Genomic DNA, 12,590 nt, shown 5'->3' with positions numbered 1-12,590 from the left:
GCTGTTGGATTTTTATGAATCAAACTTTAAAAATCAGATATTCAATGTGATAGATCTCTATACTTAATAAGCATAACAGGGCGGACATGTGCTCGCCAGCACTCAGCTTACCGCATGTAACTTTCATATATATCCCTGAAGTGACAGTTCATCATTAGAGTGATATCATTGTGGAATGTGGATTCCCCCCCCCCCCTTTTTTTTTTCTTAAAGCAACATAATGTAATTCAATATATGGACAGGAACCACCTGGGGTGGAGATAAAAACATTTTTCTTTACAAAATGTTAATTATGAAAAAATAATATTTTTTACCATGATAACCTATGTTTACCTTTAACCAAGAACAAAAAAAATGTAGATCTCTTGCCTAAATACAAATATACAAACTTGGATGTATAAAAACATCCAATTGCTTGACAATTAACACTACTAGCCCATACCCGGTCGACCCAAGACACCAAGACACCAAGACAGACAGACAGAGGTTACTCCAATTATATAGTAGGATATTATATAGTATACAAAAATATATTACCTTTTAACTATTATAGATTCCTAAATACCAGCAATTTTACAGTTACCAAAATGCAATTTGATGTGGTCTTCTGGGGACAAATAGAGCACCAAATAAAAACGTGTTCGAGGGACAGCTTTGATGGTTATTATGTGCAGCTGGTTCAGAGCCTAATAGATGAAAGAGAACACAGACAGGAGGCAACATTATTGACAAAATAGTTATCAATGTGTGTGCAGCAAGTATGTCCAGCAGTGTGATAATTATAATAAATTGAACATTGAATACTAAGGTTGTTGAGGTGATGATACACAGTGCAACAGGTGGGGACAATGATGGCCAAGTTTCATTATTTGACGTTTATGTCCCAACATATTTTTGTCATTCAACTCTTGTCATTTATATCCCACTACTACGTTGTCCATACAGTAGATAGGCAATCCCAATACCTGCTGAGGCCAATATTACTATATACTCTATATAGATGTGCATCAACTATGTGTCATGAAGTTTAGCATGACATGTCTTGTTAAGAAGTACCTTCATTCTACTCCTCTGCTGGTCCTTCTTGTTCCATTGCCTCCCTGTCTTCTAGCTCTCGCTCCTCAATTGCCCTTGGACTGTGGTTGAAAACTGAAATAAACAAAGAGCATCTTTTCATTGCATCCTATGGCAAAGATAACTGAAGACTTTTTTATTTTGACAGGTGGGTCACAGTTGTAAAAATTACATCTGTAGACAAGTGCCCCTGTTATTAGAGCTGCTGCCCCTGCTAGTGCGATGGTACAAGCAGTACCAGACATCTTCAGGCCTGTTAGTTCTACCTCAATGCCATCTTTGTTAATGACAGCTTTGACTATGTCCCTGTAAAATATGGAGAAAAGATCATTAATAACTTTTGTGAATCATAATGCTTGCATCAAAGGATGCTCCATTTAATTTGGAATATATATATATATATATATATATATGTATATATATATGTATGTATTGGTATTATTCTTATCAAAAAACACTATGATCAGGTAGGATCCTCTCACCCCCTCCAGTATTCCTTCCAGTTAAGCGCTATTTCAAAAACATGAGCCCTACGACTTCAAAGTATTCCTGTTTTGGTGCCCGGATAGATGATTTTTGATTTATAGGATAAATTTGCATGACTGTAAAGAAACAGTATGGGGAGGAGGCGTCACATATAGATCTGAAGGTCCAACTAGGACAATTTGAGTGCTTTAGCATTTGCAGAAAACAACCAGAGATCCGGTGGCAAAAAAGGTGGACAGAAGAGGAAAGGGGCAGGCTGTATTTTTCTGTACAGCCATCGATTAAAAAAAAGAAGTGTAAAATGAACTCTGGGAGAAGGGATGACATTGTCATAACCAGGCTGAGACTGGGACACTGTGGTCTAGCCAGCTGTTTAAATATCATAGGCAAGGCCCGGGCTGCCGGCGTGGCGGTCCGGGCACTTAGGCTGCAATGTCTAGAATGATCCCGATGACCTTTGCTGTGTGTCACTCCCCATCTCTCCCCCCATTTCCTGTCAGTCTACTGTCCTATCAATAAAGGCATAAACCCCCCAAAAATGTAATCTTTAAATATCATAGGAAAACATCCAGACTACTGATCTTTACTTTACTTTATTATGGATCCCCATTAGCACTTGCCTAAGCATGGCTATTCTTCCTGCGGTCCGTCACACCCAAATACACATCATACACAACAACACAGGCCTACAGATATACACAGACAATAGTTCACCTACTAAAGTTAAGAAATACATTTCAGCAATTTTACAATATTGTACATTTCATGATAAAAGGGAGAAAAGGGTTACCCATACCTCTTACAGTTTTTGCAACAAATCATAAATTTCATATTTAAAATAAAATAAACAAGTCAATTAAATGATAATGGTTAAACACAAATCAGTAAAGTACATGAAATATTGGAAGATACTGTTTTACCATCATTTTGAATCCTTCTTTTATATTGGCTTGAATAATATAACCTGGCACTGAATTCCACCTTACAATAGTTCTATACATGACAGTTTTCTGTATAACAGATGTTTTCACTTTGGGAAAATTAAACCTTCCTTCTATTGCATGTCTTGTTTGATATTCATGATGAGCACAATGTTTTAATAACCTTTTATATAATATCTCTGGAGACTGTGTGACCTTTAACAGCCCTTCCCATTTTGCTCACAATATTATCAACATGATGGGACCATGATAAAGTGCGGTTGAAACTAATACCTAAGAGTTTTGTCTCTTGTACCTGGTCAATGTGAATATTGTTTATATTTAAGTTCAATTTTGGTTCAGATATCATCTGATACTTTGATCCAATAAATATATACTTTTTCTTACCAACATTAAGTACAAGTTTATTACTCTTTACCCATTCTATTACTAACTTTAATTCATTATCTAAAATATTATTAATTTCATCTGTAGTTGATTGTGCAGCATATATGGTCGAGTCAATAGGGTCAATAGGGTCCTTAAGCAACTTCCCTGAGGAACTACACAATTAAGATGAGTGACCTTTGACAAACTACCATTAAAAAAACGGTCTACTTTCTGTTAACTCTCCATCCAATTTAACACAGGGACAGTGAAACTATATTGTTCATGCTTATCTAATAACAAAAGATGATCTATCAAATCAAACGCTGCACTAAAATCAAGTAAAACAGCCCCCACCAATCTTCCATTATCAATCTCACATTGCCAATCATCTGTCTTTCTGAGTCAAGGCTGTGCATGTAGTGACCAGGCCTGTAGGCATGCTGATATTCTGTATTTAACCCATTTACATCAAAATAAAGTTGTATTTGTTGAAAAATAATTCTCTCCATTACCTTTCCTAAATCTGGTAACAAGCTTATGACTATTTATATTTGTTGTACCAGATCTATATTCGAAAGTGTAGGGTAACGCAGTTAAACCGTTATATTATACCTCTATGAGTTAAACTCCTCGCCTGTGGAGGGCAGCATTACACGTGACAGTGTACAGTTCTATGGTACAACCCATTTATATATATCTATGGCATAGATATATATAAAGGCTAGATGACTCACCCGCGCTGCTGGCCAATGGAGTACGACGTTGCCACATGGCGGCCATCTTGAAACAGTCATTCATAACATTATGTCTATGGTGCATATACTTTAAAATAACCATAGCGTGCTCAATTTTCATCCGATTTTCAAACGGTTTGGTGTTTTGTAAACACCAAAGATGTAATAAAATTATAAAATTATAAAAAAAAAAAAAAAAAAAAAACATGATTATAATTATAGTATGCAGTATCATAACTACATCTTTGGTGTTTACAACACACCAAACCGTTTGAAAATCGGATGAAAATTGAGCACGCTATGGTTATTTCAAAGTATATGCACCATAGACATAATGTTATGAATGACTGTTTCAAGATGGCCGCGGTTGAGCTACGCTTGCTCCGTCCCCTTGAGCCATCTAGCCTTTATATATATCTATGATCTATGGTACAGCCTGCCGTAAACCATCGGCGGAGGAAGTGGCTTCTCGGCTTTTCAGCAAAGCACACCATATGAAGTAGCGTTACATATGAAGCACCGCTTCACAAACGAAACTTAAGTATTCAATTCAATTTAGATTTCAGTTATTATACGGAACACAATTATTTCTTTCAGCAACACAGAAGTTGGGCTTGACCAATAATACCAGTCGCTTTAAGGTAAGATAAATATAAATATTGTATATATAGTTTTTATATTGTTTTTTTAGGTAAAACATTCGGATCTTCTAACTACCAATACGCCGCCCATCTAGTGAAAGGGTACACCCCCGCATTCCTAAACCCCCCCACTTATACACCCCCCCATTCCGAAAACCCCCCCCCCCCACTCCTACACCCCCCCACTCCGAATTTTTTTTTCGGAATGGGGGGGTGTAGGAGTGGGGGGGTTTTGAAAATTTGAAATAAACCCTGCCATTCCGAAAAATATATATAAAAAAAATATATATATATAATTTCTTTTTTTTTTTTTTTTTTTTGCGGGGCTCCCCCAAGTTTGGGAGCCCGGCAAAAAAAATGTTTTTTTTTTTTTTGTTTTTTTTTAATAGAAAAAAAAAACCGAGGAGGGAGTATTAATATATTAAAGTATTCTGGCGCAGCTGTTCACCCCCCCCCCACCTGCGTGACCCCCCCCCCCCCCCCACCGGGACCCCCCCCGGACCCCCCCCCCAGGCCCAAGGTGTCACTCATAATAATTTTATATTTTGCGCTTTGACACAGAGCGGTTGAGATTTCATTAAGCCAGATCTTTGTCAATTTTACTTGAATTCTTATCATTTTAATGTTTATATGATCTGTAAAATGTAGATTTTCATTTGGTAGCAGTCATGCATTTATTATAATGTATTTCTTATTTTCTGTCATTTATTTCCACGCACGTAACATTATCTGTCTGTCTGTCTGTCTGTCTGTCTGTCTGTCTGTGTGCGTGCGTGTGCGCACAGACAGACAGACAGACAGACATCTTTCCTCTACAAATGAGACTAACAAGTCAGTCGAATCCCATGCTATGAGCTTGTAGATCTGCTGTTTTTGAAAGCATCAGAATCACGTGCGCGTGGAGGGAGCGCACACGCGCGCAATATTAAAGTCTTCTGGCGCAGCTGTTCACCCCCCCCCCCCCCCCCCACCGGGACCTATCTATCTATCTATATATCCATCTATCTATCTATCCATCTATCCATCTATCTATCTATCATTCATCTGTCACAAGGCTTTTCAGCCCAAGGACCCCCTAGCTGCCGTCCACTCATCAGTGGGCTGATTGGCACAGTATTAAAGCAACGCACCTCCAAACACAGTTAGCTGTCTGTCTCTCCACACTGGTCTATTATCAGTCCAGGCTGGCCTGTTGGGCCCGCCTGTGTTCTCATCGCGCATTAGCGCAGGTATGTCTCTCCATCTTGCTGTTTATGCAATTGTCTTATGCTGCGTAGTGCATGGTCTTGAACTTGACCATGAGCGTTTGTGTCCTTTGTAGCCCTGGTGTGTCGGGTACGTTGGTGGTCCTCCTTCTCCGCAGTATAGCAAGTTAATTTCAGGCACTATAATAACCATGGCCCTTTATTATTACAGTTTGTCTCCTACCGGTGTTCGCCGCTGCAGGCAGGCCATTGTGGCTTACGCCTTTGCTGCACCGCGGTACGTGACTGTCTCTCTCTGCTCCTGTCACCCGTCTTAATGAATATTAGTATTATACTGTAAATGGTAGAATGACACGGCCGTTTGTCCTTTCGGGCACCGTGATACTCCACTGCTGCTTTGCGGGTTTCCAATAACCCACGCATTAAGAACCCTCTCACACTGATAATCCATTCTGAGGTTCCCCTCCAGCTGAGCTTATGCCCTTATATGGGTGAACGTATTCTTTTCTGACGCATTGGTCCACACTCTCAGGCTCACAGCCAGCCTCCCTGTTTATTTTGTTTTAGTGTTATTGCTTATTTTGTTATTGTTTATTTAGTGTTGTTTCTTTGGTTTGGTTTATTTTCATGAGATTGTAGGCCTACAGACGGCATTCTATTATAACTTGCAGCACTGGCCCTATAGGCAAATAGATTTTATTAAGTGCATTGCCCGATTGTTTTTTTCTTATTAAATGTTTTGTTACTTTTATTATTGATGAGATTACCCTGTTACCATTATTACAATAAAGCTTTTTGTACTTTTTACTTTTCTGCCTTTTTATAATTGTACAACGAACTTGTGTGAGGAGTAATATATGTTCAGGTGGTTGGTTTACATTATAAATATTTCCTGGGGTGCTACTCCCCAGGTGTTGGCTATATTATATAATTATTCATACCGCCCTGCTACACTTGCATGCATGTATGAGGTGGGTTAATAATTATTTGAATAAAAGTATATTTTCAGCTCATTCTGTTCAGTCCATAAATGTTGTGTTCAGAATAATAAAAAACATAGTGTCATTATTATTATTATTATTATTATTATTAGTAGTAGTAGTAGTAGTAGTATTAAGTTATTATTACTACTACTATTATGCTATTATTACTGTTATTATTATTATTAGTAGTAGTAGTAGTAGTAGTAGTAGTAGTAGTATTAAGTTATTATTATTACTACTACTATTATGCTATTATTACTGTTATTATTATTATTATTATTATATTTGTCAGTGTGTTTGTGTGTGTCAGTAAAAAAGGCCAGTGGGGGGGGGGGGGGAGAGAGAGAGAGAGAGAGAGAGAGAGAGAGAGAGAGAGAGAGAGAGAGAGAGAGAGAGAGAGAGAGAGAGAGCATGTGTCTCTACAGAGAGAGAGAGCGCACTGGGGTAGAGCGAGCATGTGTCTCTACAGAGAGAGAGAGCGCACTGGGGTAGAGCGAGCATGTGTCTCTACAGAGAGAGAGAGCGCACTGGGGTAGAGCGAGCATGTGTCTCTACAGAGAGAGAGAGCGCACTGGGGTAGAGCGAGCATGTGTCTCTACAGAGAGAGAGAGAGCGCACTGGGGTAGAGCGAGCATGTGTCTCTACAGAGAGAGAGAGCGCACTGGGGTAGAGCGAGCATGTGTCTCTACAGAGAGAGAGAGCGCACTGGGGTAGAGCGAGCATGTGTCTCTACAGAGAGAGAGAGCGCACTGGGGTAGAGCGAGCATGTGTCTCTACAGAGAGAGAGAGCGCACTGGGGTAGAGCGAGCATGTGTCTCTACAGAGAGAGAGAGCGCACTGGGGTAGAGCGAGCGTGTGTCTCTACAGAGAGAGAGAGCGCACTGGGGTAGAGCGAGCGTGTGTCTCTACAGAGAGAGAGAGCGCACTGGGGTAGAGCGAGCGTGTGTCTCTACAGAGAGAGAGAGAGCGCACTGGGGTAGAGCGAGCATGTGTCTGTACAGAGAGAGAGAGAGAGAGAGAGAGAGAGAGAGAGCGTATTTGGGTAGAGTGACTAAATTAACGTGAATTAATGTATCCCCTAGCTGCTAGATTGATATTTAGATCTTAGTTGGTTCAGAGAAACGTGGCACATTTATCAGTACTGATTAATAATAATTATAATATTATAGATAATAATATAATCATTTAATTCCGAGATGAACTCGATAGATAGAGATAGATAGATATATAGATAGATATATGGGCAAAAGTGACGGTTTTAAGTAACGTCAGGGTTAACTGCGTGTGTTTGTTTGTGCATTATGGCCGCTGACCTTTGAGACAGACAGACAGACAGACACCCAGGCTGTGGTAGATCGGTGGTAGACGTCTGTCTGTCTGTCAAGTTGTGAGCTTGTAGATCGGCTATTTTCAAGCCTATAAAATATGTCTGGAGTGGTTAATATGGCTAATAGTTGACATCTGCAACTGCAAAGTAGCCTAACTACTAGGACTAAAGTGTAGTTAGTTACTTTCATAACTGGCTGAAGTGGACAGTGGTGGAGAAAGTACTCAAAGGTTTTACTTAAGTAAAAGTATCAATACTGCAATGTAGAAGTAGGCTACTCCGTTACAAGTAAAAGTCCGGAATTAAAAATGTACTTGAGTAAAAGTACAAAAGTATTCGCATCAAAATATACTTAAGTACCAAAAGTTAAATTACAAAAATATTTGAAAATAGCACATCTACAAGCTTACAATGCCTCGTGATGCGAGGCGTTGTGAGCTTGTAGATCTGCTATTTTCTGCTATTTTATTTTCTGCGATACTTTTTCTTTTCGTACTTTAAGTACATTTTGATACCAATACTTTTGTACTTTTACTCAAGTAAATTTTGAATTAAAGACTTTTACTTGTAACAGAGTACTTTAATTGCAGTATTGGTACTTTTACTAAAACATTTGAGTACTTTTTCCACCACTGATGCGTATATTACTTCATGTGAGATGTGACGAGATGTGGGTTAATTAACGAGAAAACATCTGAGGAACCTGAGCATGTGAGCGTCTCTGAGAGTAGGCCTACGTGATTACTGACCCGTCAATCAACGTGCGCGCATTAATAATGATAATAGCATGATAATAATATTTTTTTTATTATTCTGAATACAATATTAATGGACTGAACCTGAATGGTAATAACAAATGACGTTGTGGTCTTGGTCTGATGAACAGCTGCGCCAGAAGACTTTAATATTGCGCGCGTGCGCGCTCCCTCCTCGCGCACGTGATTCTGATGCTTTCAAAAACAGCAGATCTACAAGCTCATAGCATGGGATTCGACTTACTTGTTAGTCTCATTTGTACAGGAAAGATGTCTGTCTGTCTGTCTGTGCGCACACGCACACACACACACAGACAGACACGCACACACACAGACAGACAGACAGACAGACAGACAGACAGACAGACACCAAAAAATAGCCAATCTACGAGCTCTGTAGCGCGATAGATAGATAGACAGACAGACAGACTAGACAGACAGACAGACAGACAGACAGACAGACAGACAGACAGACAGACAGACAGACAGACAGACAGACAGATAGATAATGTTACGTGCGTGGAAATAAATGACAGAAAATAAGAAATAAATTATAATAAATTACAATAAATGCATGACTGCTACCAAATGAAAATCTACATTTTACAGATCATATAAACATTAAAATGATAAGAATTCAAGTAAAATTGACAAAGATCTGGCTTAATGAAATCTCAACCGCTCTGTGTCAAAGCGCAAAATATAAAATTATTATGAATGACACCTTGGGCCTGGGGGGGGGGTCCTGGGGGGGTCCCGGTGTGGGGGGGGGGGGTATCACGCAGGTGGGGGGAGGTGAACAGCTGCGCCAGAATACTTTAATATATTAATACTCCCTCCTCGTTTTTTTTTTTCTATTGAAAAAAAAAAAAAAAAAAAACTTTTTTTTTTGCCGGGCTCCCAAACTTGGGGGAGCCCCACAAAAAAAAAAAAAAAAAAAAAAAAATTATATATATATATTTTTTTTATATCTATTTTTCGGAATGGCAGGGTTTATTTCAAATTTTCAAAACCCCCCCACTCCTACACCCCCCCATTCCGAAAAAAAAATTCGGAGTGGGGGGGTGTAGGAGTGGGGGGGGGGGGTTTTCGGAATGGGGGGGTGTATAAGTGGGGGGGTTTAGGAATGCGGGGGTGTACCCCTAGTGAAATCCAGCCACAGACGGGATTAAACACCTCTTTATTGAATAATACGGAATATTTCAGAACACAAACAGTCGGATATGATGGGCAACACCCGTGGCTTTATGATATGCCAATATAAATATAGTATATTTATATATATTTATTTATTTATTTTTTAAGCCGAATTTGAAACTGGAAGATGCAATCACTTGTGTTTCCAAGGCTCCAATCGCTGCTAAAATCAATAATCCTGATAAATGCGTACAAATTGCATGCGTGCATGTAGCCTACATGTGTTGTGTAGGAAAGTTCGGTTTGTTTAAGGATCTGTCTGTGTCACGGTTTAGTAGCAATTAAGACCTGCAATAATCAACTCCTGTGCCTCTGTGTTCTATGGAGGTAACATTATCTTACATAGATTGCGTTTGATATTTTCAGGGCAAAACGTTTAAGCAATGCCGTATATCAGGTAGATTAAACTAGCAATAGTAAATAGTTTATACAGTTGTTTACATATAGTTAATACAGTCAATGCTTACCAGATAGGCTTCAAACTTAACTTAACTTCTCTCTTTTTGTATTACCATTTTGGAACTGAACATGGAATCGTTAAACACCAGACTTAAAACATTTCGTTAACAAGAATTAATAATTGTATAGAACTTACACCCCGAATGCCATTGTATGTTGTTCTCTGTTGGAGCAGTCTGACAACCACACTAATGAATACTATCTGAGAACTGATGGATTTTTTTGGTACACCCTATAGAGCGCCACCTTGAGTTTCATCTAGGATCAGTGGTGTAAAGTAACTAAATACTTGTACTCAAGTACTGTACTTAAGTAGAATTTTGACCAATTTTTACTTGAGTATTTCCAATTTTCAATACTTTTACTTCTACTCCACATTTCAGAGGCAAATATTGTACTTTTACGCCACTACAATAATATGAAAACTTTAGTTACAACTAGTTACTTTGTAGATCTTGACTTCTTGTGATATATACCAATACTTTTATACTATTACTTTAAATTTATAATAAAAAACGCATATATGCGTTCTTGGCAAGCAAGTGATGAATTCTAAAGAACGCAAAGAACGCATATATGCGTTCTTGGCATTCAATGTGTTAAGTGCACAGTAATGATGTGGAGGAATATCTGTCTAGTTCACTTATGAATTGTCTAAAAAATTTTATAAAATTATGTTGCAAATATTAAATACAAGAGATGGAACCATCTTCCATTGTTAAAAATAAATTAATAATAATAATTTACTGGAAAATTAAACAGTGGTGCTCAAAATTAAGCATTGGTGGCACACCACTGTTAAATGCATAGGGGAAACACTGACTGTTGCAGTGGTAGCTCCAGGTGTAGATCATAACTGTAGACTTGAACACTGGGCACTTTCTTTTTTTGGGGGGTATTTATTTTACATTTTACAATCCCATCAGACGATAATGTCATATGATGCAAGTACAATTGCTTTATCATACAGTAGTCATTCCTTTTCTCTGGTGTTTTACAGAATGAGGATCAGTTGGCAGAGAGGACAGCTGCAGAAGAAAGGGTTCTTGTCGGCTCTGAAAAGGAGGATGGGGTATGTGATATGCAGTCTACCTTACAGTAGGCTACCTGACATTTTCAGCTCTTCCTTTTGTTAATCCGCAGTTGTTTAGATAGTGCTGCATATGCAAAGATTATGCACCACAATTACACATTAAAATCCTCTTCATTCAGCATCACTTTAGAAAATTAAATATTCCTCCAGGTAAAAATGTACAGCGGTAGAAATGCATGTATTTCTCTACGTCCTATAGGAGAAGCAGCCCTTTATAAGTTTATAAGTAGAGCTTATGAAGCCACTGGACGGAGAAGGAGCTGTCATAACCTCTGTGAAGCCGCAACATGATGGACCAAGACAGCTGGTAAAATGTTTCAATAAACATTTACGTCAGACTATCATGTTTTTTGAGGAGATAAGCAAAACTATGAATTAGTGTCTCTTTTGAGAAGCACAGTTTAATTGAGTGCCTTCATTTGATATTTACCATCGAAATAAAGGCATTTTTATCATTCTTGAAATAGTGCCTTGGAGTTTGTTCAGTACCTAGTTTTACACCACACACTGCATTTCTGTTGGTTAGGAAAGGTAGTGAGTACATTGCAAGGGATAGGATTATTTTGTTGTATTTATTTGGTTGATTTAATCATGGCTGTTTTTTTTTACCACTTTGCACATTCTTTATTGTCAACATGTAAATTCAAAATAAAATCAGTTTCTCTTATCCTAGTCCTTATGTTACCTCCCTTCTTCCCCTTGATACACATGTGGTCACAAAGACAGAGAGCTGTCCATCAGCATACAAGATTTTGTCATTAAAGATGACAAAAATGTTCTTCTGTGCGACTTTGGCTCCAGTCCTCTTTGACCTTGACTGGCTCACAGTAAAACACAGAATACACTTCAAAATTCTACTCGCCACACCTACAAGGCCCTCGACAACCTGGCTATCCCCTACCTCAACCAGCCTCCTCCACCATTTTGTCCCTTTCAATCCTTCTCCCTCATGTCCAGTGACAGCCTAACATCCTGGTGGTCCCTAGGACGGGGCCTTCTCAGGTCCCACACCCAACCCAGATCAAAGAAGCCCTCACCCTCATCTTTTAAAAAACGCCCTCAAAAACACACCGCTTCAGACTTTCCTTCCCCACCTAATACTGTTTGAGTTATTTTAACCTTTCTATTTTTAACAATATTCAAATTTAAAATAAACTGTTGCTTAAGATATTTTGTAAGATATCTTTGAGTACCTAGAAAAGGCACCCTGTACGTTGGATATATTGATGGCATGACAATCTCCTATTCAGATGCCTACCGGGGCCTACCCTGCTGCCTACGGCCAGGACTCTCTGCTGGACCCCATGATCACGCCGACGCCCTGCC

The 12,590-nt window shown here is 38.9% G+C and overlaps 1 long non-coding RNA gene across 1 annotated transcript; it reads left to right on the top strand.

The window, feature by feature from the left end:
* The first annotated feature begins 4,154 nt into the window (after positions 1–4,154).
* Positions 4,155–11,764, top strand: LOC308095849. The gene is made up of 3 exons (XR_013934083.1): positions 4,155–4,245; positions 11,172–11,243; positions 11,464–11,764. It is a non-coding gene; the product is annotated as an uncharacterized lncRNA (long non-coding RNA).
* The last annotated feature ends 826 nt before the right edge of the window (positions 11,765–12,590 follow it).

This window comes from Gymnoscopelus braueri (assembly GCF_963280865.1).
Source record: "Gymnoscopelus braueri genome assembly, chromosome: 11".
NCBI lineage: Eukaryota > Metazoa > Chordata > Actinopteri > Myctophiformes > Myctophidae > Gymnoscopelus > Gymnoscopelus braueri.
The sequence above is the reverse complement of the archived record's forward strand: the minus strand, read 5'-3'. Positions and strand labels throughout refer to the sequence as shown.